The sequence below is a fragment of the Triticum urartu genome, chromosome 7A (assembly GCF_056163025.1).
Source record: "Triticum urartu cultivar PI428250 chromosome 7A, HENAU_Tu73, whole genome shotgun sequence".
Lineage (NCBI taxonomy): Eukaryota > Viridiplantae > Streptophyta > Magnoliopsida > Poales > Poaceae > Triticum > Triticum urartu.
The window spans coordinates 200,567,364-200,577,999 of record NC_141879.1 but is presented as its reverse complement, the minus strand read 5'-3'; the positions used below and the strand labels follow the sequence as shown (position 1 = coordinate 200,577,999).

The window sequence follows — 10,636 nt, the reverse complement described above, 5'->3', positions numbered from 1 at the left end:
TCGTCGTTCTAAATTTGCTCCAAAATCTCACGAGGGTTTCCTACTTGGTTATGGCTCAAATGCTCACACTTACCGTGTCTACCACAATTTCACCCGAAAGGTTTAAGAGACGGTAGATGTGAAGTTTGATGAATCGAACGGCTCACAAGTAGAGCAATTGCCAATTGATGTAGGATATAAAGACCCTTCAGAAGCAATCCAAGCCTTGTCTATTGGAAAGATTCGACCAAAGGAGGTGAAGGAGAGTACCTCGTCCGTCCAAGTGGAGGCTTCCACCTCACGACAAGGTGAACCAAGAGTCGACATGGAAGCATCCATGAGTGGGACACATCAAGATGAAGAAAATGAGGAAGTACACTAAGATGAACCTCATCAACCTCCTTCTCCACCACGATGAGATAATGACAACGTCAACAATGAAGAAGGCCAAGAAGAAGGACAAGATGAAGAAGATGTTCCACCCCGACCCAAGCAAAAGCTCCCACGAGTTCGAGCAAGAGTCTCAAGAGATCATCCCATCGAACAAATCTTCAATGATATTCAAACCGGGAGAATCACTCACTCTAAAACTCATTTGGCTAATTTTTGTGAACATTATTCATGCATCTCTAGTATTGAACCTATGAAGGTTGAAGAAGCATTGGAAGATCTGGATTGGATAAACTCCATGCATGAAGAGCTACACAACTTTGAGAGAAATCAAGTATGGACATTGGCCGAGAAGCTCGACAACAACCACAATATCATTGGTACCAAATGGGTGTTTCGCAACAAGCAAGACGAAGATGGTCAATTCGTCTGACACAAAGCTTGTCTCATCGCCCAAGGCTACACTCAAGTCGAAGGTATGGACTACGGTGAGACATATGCCCCCGTTGCTAGACTTGAGTCCATCCGCATCTTACTTGCCGATGCTAATCACCATGATATCACTTTATACCAAATGGACATTAAAAGTGCTTCTATAAACAGTGAAATTGAGGAGGAAGTTTATGTTAAACAGCCTCCCGGCTTTGTCAGTCCTAATAAACCCGATCATGTTTACAAACTTCACAAAGCTCTTTATGGTCTTAAACAAGCTCCTAGAGCATGGTATAAATGCTTAACCAAGTTCCTTATTGAAAAAGGCTTTGAGATTGGAAAAATAGATTCTACTCTTTTTACTAAAAGGGTTAATGGTGAATTATTTGTATGCCAAATTTATGTTGATGATATCATATTTGGCTCAACTAACCCTCATTTTACTGAGAAGTTTTGAAAGCTAATGTCGGAGAAGTTTCAGATGTCTATGATGAGTGAACTCAAGTTCTTTCTTGGGTTGCAAATCAACAAAACTAAGGAAGGCACCTTTGTTTCTCAAACAAAGTACACCAAGGACTTATTCAAGAAGTTCAACATGCAAGAAAGCCAAGGTATGAAAACTCCCATGCCAACTAGTGGACATCTTGATTTGACCAAGGGCGGCAAATCGGTTGACCAAAAGGTTTACCTCTTTATGATTGGATCATTGTTATATCTATGTGCCTCCTGTCCTGATATTATGCTAAGTGTGTGCATGTGTGCATGATATCAAGCGGCCCCCAAAGAATATCATCTTAAGGCTATGAAAAGGATAGTGAGATACTTAATACATACACCAAATTTTGGCATTTGGAATCCTAAGAGGTCCTCTTTTGATCTTGTTGGCTATTCCGATTCGGACTATGCTCGAGACAAGGTTGATAGAAAGTCCACTTAGGGTACTTGTCAATTTCTTGGTAGATCTCTTGTATCTTGGTCCTCCAAGAAACAAAACTCGGTATCCTTATCCACCGCCGAAGCATAATACATTGCCGCCGGTTCATGTTGTGCTCAATTACTTTGGACGACCCAAACTCTTAAAGATTATGGGATCAATGTGAAACATGTTCCATTGCTTTGTGACAATGAGAGTGCTATTAAGATTGCTCACAATCCCGTGCAACATTCTCGAACTAAGTATATTGAAGTTCGTCATCATTTCATTCGAGATCATGTTGCTAAAGGGGACATTGATCTTAAACATGTTCGTACTGATAAGCAATTGGCGGATATATTCACCAAACCGCTTGATGAGAAAGTCTTTTGCCGTTTGAGAGGTGAATTGAACATCATTGATGCTTCAACCTGGAGTAGGAACTCCATTTGGATACATGCAAGGCATGAATCTATGACTAATCCTTGATACTTCTCTTATGATGATGATCATATGTCTTGGATATTCTTGCACCCTTCCATGCTATCTAACCTGTGTAGGTACTTGGATGAATCTAAATATATGAGATTGCAACTCACTCACATCTTGAGCAATCTCTACATCACCAAGTCTCTACACAATGGTGGTTGATGACAAGGAAGCATGAAACCCCTCAACATATCCTTTGACAAATTCTATATATCAAATTTCATTTGGTATCAAGTTTCATGATCGTCATTTTGGATACACAAGTGCTCTTCCTTGCAAGACTAACCCATGTAGGTAGATGAACTCAACTCCAAGTGGTGCTCCCAACCATTCATACGCTACATCCACCTTGAGCACCCCACGCAAGTTCAACTACATGATCCAGATCAACACCACCACCCAAGGTATGTCATTCCATCTTAGAGAAGCTTTACATGGTTGAACTTTTTCTGAATTCGATTAACAAAAAAATGTTCACAAAATTTACAAGAAAAAATGCAAAAAAGTGAAAAAGTAAATAAGAAGAAAATAAAATAAAATAAAATAAGGAAAACAAAAAGGAAAAGAGAAAAGGAAAAAAGGAAAATAAAAAAAAGAAAAAGGAAAAAAATGAAAAATGAAAAAAATAAAAATAAAAATATGAAAAAAAGCCAGTTGAGAAAACATAAAAACCCCGTTTTGGGAACATAATGCAGAAAATGGGCCGGTCGATACGCTGAGCGGGGAGTTCGGCGGGGTGCGCGCTACGTCGATACAGCGCGGCGGAATTCCTATTTAGCGCTGCAAGCGCCAGTTTCTACTGTTTTTGCTAACCGGCGCCTATAGGAGCTACTCGTGGGCCGGCCCATATTTTATTTTTCTTCTATTTTTTAAATATAAAACTGCAAAAATTCTGCAAGAGCTAGGATTCAAACCCAGCTTCGCGGGTTACGAGTGATCAACATCTAACCAACCCAACCACCTCACTAGGTTTGATAACATACATGTTTATCATCCATTTCTTCATTCCTATTTTTAATTTTTTAATGTTTTCTCTGTCTTTTCTTTTTCAAAATTCGTAATTGTTTTCTTCAAATAGAGGAACTTCTTTTCAAAATCCATGAACTATTTTTTTGAAACTCATGAACTTTCTTGTAGAATTGATGAAACTTTAATGGATTAACTTATTATCAAATTTGATGATTTATTTCAGCTTTTGAACTTTTTCTCAAAATTGGTGAACTGCTACTCCAGAAGCAGAAACGAAGGCCTCTATTAAACTGGGCTGTTTTGGCAGCCCAACTAGCCCACCCGATTTGTCGCACATACAACGAGCGAGCCCAGCCCATCCTGACTCTCCTCTCACTTGCACAACCCCATTCTCCTTGTAGGGTTTCTCGAGCGGAGGGCATCGCACCGCCACCGGCCATCCCTCCTCTGCCCCTGACACCTTCGTGTCCCTCACCGTACCGAGCATCCGCTCACCAGTCCCGACTCTCCTTTAGGCTATGTTTGGTTGCTAGGGGAGATTGTTCCAGGGAAGAGAAGCCCTGGTCGAAATATTCTTTACAAAATCAAAACCACGTGGAAGATTCGCATGACCATTTTGGGGGTCTGTTGCATGCCTAACCTACAGGAAGCCATGGAACAGCAGAGACCTACAGGAAGCCATGGAACGGCAGTGCAATGGAGGTGATGGGAGGGGATGAGTTGCTTCCAGTTGCCAGAGAACGGCGGAGCATTGGATAGAGGAGGGCATTGGGAAGGAGGGGGGCGCTTGATCTTGTCCCCATTGCCTCTCGTTCGCGAGACAGAGCGACGAGGGTTTCCTCCCCGATCTCATCAGGAGTGGAAGCCTCGCACAGGGGAAATGCCGTGGAAAGGGCAGGGCTGCCCTGGTCTTGTGGGCCTCCAAATGCATTGCAGGATCCCTCGGGAACAAAATGGTCTGTGGTTTCTCGGCCCAGGAAATAGGCAGGGATCCCCGGTATCCTGTGAAACCAAATGAGGCCTTACCGTGATGCCGAAAGCCATCACCCCACACTCCGAGCACAAAGTCAGCGCACAATCCACTCGCTCTGACCTCTATAGCATCGCCGAAAACCGTCCCCCGACCCCGTTGCCCCTACCTTGACTAAGTCACCGAAAGCAGCCGCTCCACCCCTACCCCATCGCCCCTACATAGAAGCCCCAACCACTCCTCCTGATGCTACATAGGTGGAGAGGAGAATGTCGTGTAGGACGCATCCCCATACGCTTCATTCAGGGGCAGCGGCGAGGAGCCCATCGTTTCTATTTCCGCATCCTTCATCTCGTGGACACCCGTGTCTTCTTTACCTGTCCAAGGCTCCATACCAAGACCGGGTCGTGGTTGTACTTGTGACTTATGAGTCCCTTTTCAACGCCACCTCCCCCTCCTTTCCATCCCTGTTTATGAGATGTTCATGTGCTTGTATTTCTTAGATCGTCGATCGAGAGAAAAGACTGGAAGAGATTGATTCCCGCATTAAGATCCAAAGACACCAAGGTTTGTTTCTATGTTGAGATCCCTTCTTTAGTTATGACTGAGTTCTCAAAAGATTTCCTTTTGTGATCTATGGTGTCAAGGTTTTTTCCATACAGATGAGGAAAACATAACAGTTAGCATTGATCAATATGATACCATCTCATTCATACATACTATCATTGACTATTCCAAGGAAGAGATGGAAACTTTGTTTTTGGGCACAATCAGGTTTCTTTCTCTTATGTGCATTTTCTATGGCATTGTAGAATATATAACCATATGTATTTCTTGCTTCTAACCATAATGATTCTTTGGCAGGGAATACTGATAAAACTAAGACTACCAGGAGATGATGCAAAAAAAAAAATTGAACCCAGTTTGCCACACCGTATGATGCAAAATTAACAACCAGAACTTTGAATGGTGGACGACGACGCTGTTTACGTGCTACAAATCAAATGTAATAAGGAGAACAATATAATATTTGTCATCATAATTATTTCTTGTGGGAGAACAAGTATGATACGTAGGCAATGATACTACATATGATGAGTATCATGGGTATAAGGTGTGGATACTAAACAAGCATCCTGTTGTGTTTTTTTGGTGTTTCTTGGTGTGCCCTCATTTAGCTGGGTCCATGGGAACGAAATTATTATCAACTCAACAAGTTGTACGTGTTGGCTCTGAGATCTTTGTTGGAAGCAAAATTACGTTAGTATTTGCTACATAGTAATAAGTTTCTTTTCTTTGACCGGAAAGTCTGTGTGAACTATGAAGGTCAGTTTGGTACTTACACATAAACTATTTCTCTTTCACTTAATTTAGAAATTACATAAACTGGTGGTATATTTATTCTAGACAGATAAAGTATATATATCCATATAATTTTCTAACATCATCAAAATCATAGATAACATCGGTTATTTTTTGGCTATTACCTCATATGTACTCCCTTTGTCAAGAAATATAAAAGTGTTCGGATCAGTATTGTATTGTAAAATTTGGCTGTAGGGGGCTTGAACTTTCATAGTGGCGGTTAACATATAGACTATGCTGAAAAGTAGACTTATCATTATACTTTCCTTTTTGTCTAACCTCTCCTTTTTGCACATCTCTGGGTACATTTGGTAAACTGGTTTTATGTTAAAATTTCAAAAGTTTTCTTCACTTCGTCAGAAATTTTATGAGCATCTAGACAAGATGTAGCTTGAAAAGGTTAAGATTTTGTTTAGATATCATTATATTGCAGCTTACTTACTATGTTGGGCCTACTACTTTACATGCACATAGGTTTGCTCTTCATTTAGATTGAATGCGGCAAGGAAATTTCCACAAGACAAATTCTACTTTATATATGACTGATGCGTTACTCCTATTTGTGAAAAAAATGGGTCACATTGATGAAGGGGGTTAATTAAGATATGGTGCACTACTATATCTCCCTCTAAGCATATGTAATGTGATATCCGCCCTTATCTATTACGATTGTGGGTTAATGCAAAATATATCCAACATTATATTGACCAAAGCTAATATACATGATGTCCTGCTATCATTTTAGTTTCTTTTAGTTCTTACCTGTACTTTTTGCACATCTCCAGATGCATTTGGAAAGTTGGTTTTATGCTAAAGTTTTGAAAATTTGCTTCACTTTGTCAGAAATTTTATGAGCATCAAGACAAGTTGTACCTTGAAATGTTGTAACTTTACAAACAAAACATATGTAAACCATGTTGGAAAATAGTAAATGCAAATAATTTCTTAATCCGTCGAGGACTTGATTAATCCTCTTGCAGCTTGGAATATTTGGCACACTGGTACCATCCCATGGATTTTATAGCTTTGATTATAATGGTAACCATCTTGCATTTTGCGGAGGAACCATCGCTCCCTATGTTGAGCTATCAACCACTATCAAATAACAAAGTGCAAGTAGAGCGCCAGTTTGGCCAAACCAGGTCATACCAAGGTACACACTGATGCTCGCAACTAGTTTGACCAAACCAGGTCATACCAAGGTACACACCGGTGCTCGCACCAGACAAAAGTAATCATAAAAATGTTGCAATTTTCAATGGCTAATCTCCATTTTTTGTGCGACTTGTTTCCATATAAGCCGCGGAAGATAAGAAGGTCCAAGGGGCCTCTCATCCTCGCTTGAGAGCCCATGCCCACCAGCTCTAAGCCTCTAACATGAGTGCATTGTCCCTGGTTATCGCCATAACTAGTGCGGCGTGTCCTCCTGAGCCAGCAGGTTGGTCTCGCCGTGTCGTTCGTTGTGAGGTTTGTGTATTCTTTCACCAGGTGGGCACAGATGCCATTTTTTGTGGCACCAACCCTTGCCCGGTGACTCAACTTTGCTCGTGTTATCAATGTTGCCACCACTATGACTTTTTTGGCAACTAATCTCACCAGATGGCATCTTGGGCTTCACCTTGCCCTTTCGATTGTCTCTATCTCAGGATTGTTCGTCAAGGTGATTGCAACGTCCCTATCGTGCCTACCACTCTTTCTCCATTTGTAGAAAAAATTCACTTTATCAAAGGTTTTCCATCCATATGGCATAGCTCTGCTGAACGGCAAGGAACAGACCTATGAGCTTCTCCATTTAGAGGGTCTTGAGGTCCATGATTGTCTCAAGCGAGGTGACCACATGCACTTACCATGGGAAATTATGGATAGGAACTACTTGAACTTTTCAATGGATATGTCATCTAAAGCCCATCTAGGTCAATGACGAGACCAAACAAGAGCATTGCAATGTATTAAACAAACTCACCGTCCTTGGATGCCTTGATCTCGAAGTATTTGCTCTTGTGCCTTTCTCTCTATTTATTGGCATCTACTTGATATGTTTTGTTACAAACTCAAAGAGACAAAGATGAGCATTGGACCGAGCTTCACGGCAATGCCATCCCAAAGCTGCTCATCCTACTGCCCCTACATTGCTGCCCTGGTTGCCATATCTCGTGCCTTCCCATGTAGCAACCATGAGAGCCTATGGGAATAAATAAACAAGCGAACAAGTCATGTACATACACATGCAACATGTCGTGTTATTTTCTAGCTGACGAACCAAGTAAAACAGTAGTTCATGCGGAATAATTAACATTGGCTAAGATCGAAGACCTTCCATTTCGGCGAAGACCTTCTTTAAGATAGGCAATGGCATGTAGGAGTTCTTCCTTGAGCCTCATATTCTCTGTGTATAGGCGTTGGCGCTCCGAGGTATCCTGAGTTTGTACCATCACCCCTCTGCATTTGAGGCAAGTCTTGTTTTGCATAGCCAACATGATGGCTTGATGTTCAGTTTTTAGCCTCTCATTTTCTACCCAACGATGTTGGGTCCACCACCACTGCATCTTGCCCTGCATTTATTAATTTCAGGTATGCATCATTTTAATTAGTGGTTACTAGAGTATGATACCATGTTCACGAGGGGAATACATTAGTATATTGTAAGATCCAATGACGAACAATGCTACAATGTTTAGTGGAGTTTGTACTATTTAACAGCAAAGTGTGCATATAACTGCATATCGTAGGTGACCCATATGTAACTAATTGTGGGAAAGAATGGTATGTACCTTACTGAAGGTGCGTTTGTTTTGGAACCAAAACTTGACCTGCTGGGCACTCATGCCAAGCCTCTCACTAAGGTACTTCCGAAGTTTCTCATCTGGATAAGGGCAGTCCTAGAACACACTATAGATCATGTTAATGAAAATGGATTAGTACACATCTTCACTAGGTAAGAAACATTGATTGAGTATGTATTGTACGCTTCAAGTTGTAGGATTTGTTCACTATGCACACGGTGATAATTAGCACGCCTTGTGGCCATTCTCTGCTCACTATGGGTCTCTCCATCGTTGTTGTTGTGGTCTGGAGCAACAACGTTGGCATCATAAGTGTTGCCCACGATAGTAGTGGCTTCAAGCAGACCATCCATCTCATCACTATGGTCGTCCTGGAATAGGTGGTTGTGTTTGCTTGTCATGGAGAGGTCAAACTCATTGTGCACACCACTATTGTACTGCAGCCACTCTCCGTCCATGGAAATATGTTATCATCAAAAATAATGTTATTCCCCTATGTAGAATGGAGGTAGCAGTTAAAACCGCACATGAAAAGAACCGAAATGGATTTCTCCCGACCCAAAATGCCCCCCACCCCGGAGAATCTGAGTTCTCCACCAATCATGCCTTCCACCAGCATGCGCCACCACAGCCTTGAATCAACCTCGTCGCCAAACTGGAGACACCGACACGGGGCCTAGAGGAAGTAATTAAGAGGGAACAACGGACATAGGGCACCAATAACTCAGCCAAGCAGGAGTGGACTACCTCCACCGCCGATGCAAAAACCAATTAGACGCGGCAACTGGGACAAACCGGGCCCCTACTGGCCCAGCCCGGCCTAGATGGGCTCGTAAAGTCCTCCTACCATATTGCAGCATGCCGGTTGCCAACGCCGCCGCCGGGAGACAACCGTCGCCCCACCTCCACCTCCAGGGAGCCTTGCCGCCATGTAGAGAGCCGCAGGCCCACCCGAACCCAAATGGGGCCCAAAGGGCCCCCATCTAGGCCTAGGGGGCGCCATCGGCCGATCCCCCGCACCATCGTGCCATCCCGTAGCCAACGGCCACGCCACCGCCCCTAAGGCACCCGAGGACTGCAGGAACCGCTCCGCCGATCCAGACCGCCGTTGGGCGAGCCACACTGCCGCCATAAGGAGCCCGACCGAGTGTGTGGGGAAAGACCTGTCGGTCGCAGCCAGCACCACGCAGGCCAAGGCCACGGTGGACCACGCCGGTGGAGGCGGTAGGAGAGGAGTATGGGGAGGGGGCTAGGGTTCGCCCGTCACCCACGGTGGGGCGAGCGAGCAAACATGGGTGGCTTTGAAATTTCAAAATTTGGATCCCTACTCTTGAGTCTCGACGCCTTTGTCTCACGCAAGCCCGATGTTCGCTTCGTACAAAAACTACTAGATGAACAGATTCGAGAAATACCTTTGACTTCAGTAGTCGTCTTCCTTAGAACTTCAGTAGGTGAAAAAGTACACGAGTCTGTTTTGTTCCTACTGAGATATCAAACTCATTCAGCAAAGTAGCTATGACCATCAGAATTTAAAGCCATGAGGAGGATGCAAAATTTATGCCATAGCTGATGATTACTGCAAGCAATAAATTGTATCCAAATATAAGGGTAAGATATGAACGTCGTGGCATGGCCAATATATAGGTCATAATTAATACTCCCTCCACCTAGAAATACTTATCAGAGAAATAGATGTACCTAGATGTATTTTAGTTCTAGATACATTCATTTTTATCCATATATGCAACAAGTAATTCTTGACGAAGGGAGCAGTCATTAAGCATATTTGTGGAGTCAATGTTAGCATAGTAATAACAGTATATTGTATTATCAAAACAATAGAAATTGGGTGGTTTTGATTATAAATAGAAAAGAACTACTAAGATCCACAATTGTGTAACATCCCAAATTTTCAATTTGGAATGTTATACATTAGATCATCATTGCATACCATATTTTATTGCATTTTGGTTGATCCTAGAAAATTCTACGCAACTCAAGGACCCTCGGAGAGAGTTGGGAATTTCGTTATTTTCATATTTGAGTTTTCTCAAATTTTGAAAATAGGATCATTTGATTTTATTTATTTTATCTTCAATTATTTCTATTACAAAAATATGAGAGAGGGAATAAAATGACTTTCCCAAAATAAAGAAATATTAAGGATTTAATAAAAAATAAAATAAGTTTTTATTCAGATTTATTTGCTATTTTATTTGAATTTAGGAAAAATGCGCATTTTCAAAATTGCATTTAGGCCCAAATAAATGTTCATCCTGTGCGGCTTGATTTTAGAAGCCGGGGAAAATTTATTTCAGGATTTTTGGAGTCCGTTTAGTATTCCTT

At 42.1% G+C, this 10,636-nt stretch overlaps 1 pseudogene; it reads right to left on the bottom strand.

The window, feature by feature from the left end:
- Positions 1-7,617: 7,617 nt before the first annotated feature.
- On the bottom strand, positions 7,618-8,748 carry LOC147958985 (homeobox-leucine zipper protein HDG1-like; annotated as a pseudogene).
- Positions 8,749-10,636: the final 1,888 nt, after the last annotated feature.